This window comes from Perca fluviatilis, chromosome 21 (genome assembly GCF_010015445.1).
Source record: "Perca fluviatilis chromosome 21, GENO_Pfluv_1.0, whole genome shotgun sequence".
In the NCBI taxonomy this organism is placed as follows: Eukaryota; Metazoa; Chordata; class Actinopteri; order Perciformes; family Percidae; genus Perca; species Perca fluviatilis.
The window spans coordinates 29,174,903-29,177,593 of NC_053132.1; positions in this window are offsets into that span (position 1 = coordinate 29,174,903).

The following is a 2,691-nucleotide window of genomic DNA, read 5'->3' on the forward strand; positions in this document are numbered from 1 at the left end:
CTTAAAGGGGTGATAGAATGCAAAACCGATTTTACCCTGTCATAGTTGAATAACGAGAGTTCGGTGGGTAAGTAGGACATACATAGAAGCTCAAAGTCCCACTGACACCCCTTTACTATGAAAATCTCATATTTTGAAACTGCCGCTGAAAACGGGCGAATCCCAACAAAGCTGAGTTGCTACGGCAGCGCCCCCTCAAAATCGGAACCTTAAGAGAACAGTCACGCCCCAACATTTACATAGGCTACACAACTGACCTGAGATCAGGTAGTCTTCTGAATCTAGCTAGGTCAGCACGATCTCTGCTATTCCATTACAAAATTCACTTCTAAAACTTTTTATGCGAGAAATCAACCATATAAAGCTCAAATATGGGCCGCTTTACGAAAAGGATGGCTAATTGCAAATTTTCTCCGACTGTGTGCCGGGAGTTTATTGCCGGTGTTGGTGCTGCCTGGGTTGCTACATCGCCACCCTGACCGCAGTGTCAGCGAGCTCGTTACGCCCGCAATCTTTTACCCGGCGCCGCAGGTTCCAGTTAATCTTATAATGGGTATGTGTGTTGAGTTATTTAAACAAACAATCGGGAAATAAAGCCTCTTGTCCGCGAGTCTCATTGATAGAGCCGCGGTGAGATGGAGTCCATCAATGAGAGCTAGCTAGCCTCCTCCTAACTCTGACATTCACAAAAATACATTCAATTGATATCCGAAATCGCACAAGTGTTAGCTAAGCTTTGTAAGACCTTGAGGAACCTGTAATATTCATGCCGTAACGAAATTCAAACTGTAAATAATATAGTTACGCGAGGTAGCGTGACGTGCGGCCGCGATATTTCCCCATTGTAATGAATGGGACATATAGCAAGCAGCTGCTCGGTCCTACAAAGACGCTTATGCGTTCATAAAAATGCCTTAAAATCAAATCGGACACAATGGTTAGCTTTATAAGACATTGGGGAATGATGTTATATAAGTGGCGTACGAAATTCAAACTGTAAATATAATTTAGTTATGGCGACAGTGTAGCTAGCTAGCTGCGGTATTTCCCCATTGTAATGAATGGGACATATTGCAAGTAGCTGCTCGTCCTACAAAGACGCCTCACGTTCATAAAAATGCCTTAAAATCAAAGTGGCATGACGAAATTCAAACCGTAAATATATTATAGTTATGCCGGCAGCTGGCCGCGGAGCCCCGTAGTGCAGTATCCACAAAGGGTGACTTTGCCCTGGGTATGGAGCCCAGCAGGCCGCCGCTTCGTCAGACTGTGTGGAGCTCCTAAAGTCCGACACGTCTTTACCAAATTTGCAATTAGCCATCAAATTTTGTAAACGCGGCCCATATTTCAGCTTTATATAGTTGATTTCTCGCTTAAAAAAGTCTCAGAAGTGAATTTGGTAATGAAACATTGCAGTGTCTGGAATATGAGATTCTGTCGCTTCTCTAATGTATGTGTATTGGGGATTCGCTCAACCAATCAGCGCGCGTCTCTAATATGTGCGTATGGCAAGTCGCTCAACCAATCAGCGCACAGCTCATCTAAATATTCATGACCATACCATATTTGGAAGAAAAGCTCTTGTTACAAATAGGGCCAAAACACAGGGATGCATAAGGGCCAATAAAATATCAACCAGGCCATTTTCAGCCCAACCAATGTTACATACCCCATTAGGAGACCATAAGGAACAGTGTGAAATACCCTATATAATCATTCTATCACCCCTTTAAATCTATTCCTTTTCGGACTCTATTATGGTGACGTTGAAGTGTTCCCAGATCTCGTTATTTTCTCCAGTTAATATAACTGATGGGAATGATAAAACTAACTAACATAAGTCAAAATGTAATAAATAAATCAGATTTTTCCTTATCATCTTTAATACTATTAAATGAATACCTGCAGCATGTTTAAAACGTTCTAGTACATCCCAGACCATAGGTGAGATGTATTGTTACAACTGCATTTGTTTTGCAGGTTCAGTCTTTCAACAAAATCAAAACTTAAGCAGGGTTGTTTTGGAGCGAATTGACCCCCCCTCTTCATGCTGATGAAAATAGATTGCCTGGTCCCCGCCACTCCGAGTACAGACACTTGTCACATGAGATCTTACTCATATTGGCAATGCAAATTTCATAGAATATGGAGTGCCGCTGGAATCATCCTACAACACATGCAGGGTGAAAAGCAATATATTGAAACCTTGATAGAGGATAGTGTGTGTGTGTGTGTGTGTGTGTGTGTGTGTATAGTGTAGTGTAGATACACTCTAGGGCAGGGATCTTCAAGATCTTCAGAGTCAATACAGATGAACCTCCAAATTATGGTTAGGTGGGTCCTCGTGACTACAGCTGTCGGTCATGGCCGCAGCCGTTCCGCAACAAATCCGGACCTGATGGGTATTGACGGACGGCGGAGCACGCAGCAGACACGCAGCGGAGCCAGTCTGCAGTCGTTAGGCATGCTGTGGAAATGAGGAGTTAGCAGATGGCAAGACACTGTTGCTTTGACTGTCAAGTTTCCGTCAAAACAACATTGTCTGGAAATAGTTTTTTGTAAAAACCAGACACATAGACTACCGGTCAAAAGTTTGGGGTGACTTAGAACTTTCCATTCCACTCCATTACAGACAGAATACCAGCTGAGATCAGTTGCATTGTTTTTTTAATCAGGGCAGCAGTTTTCAGA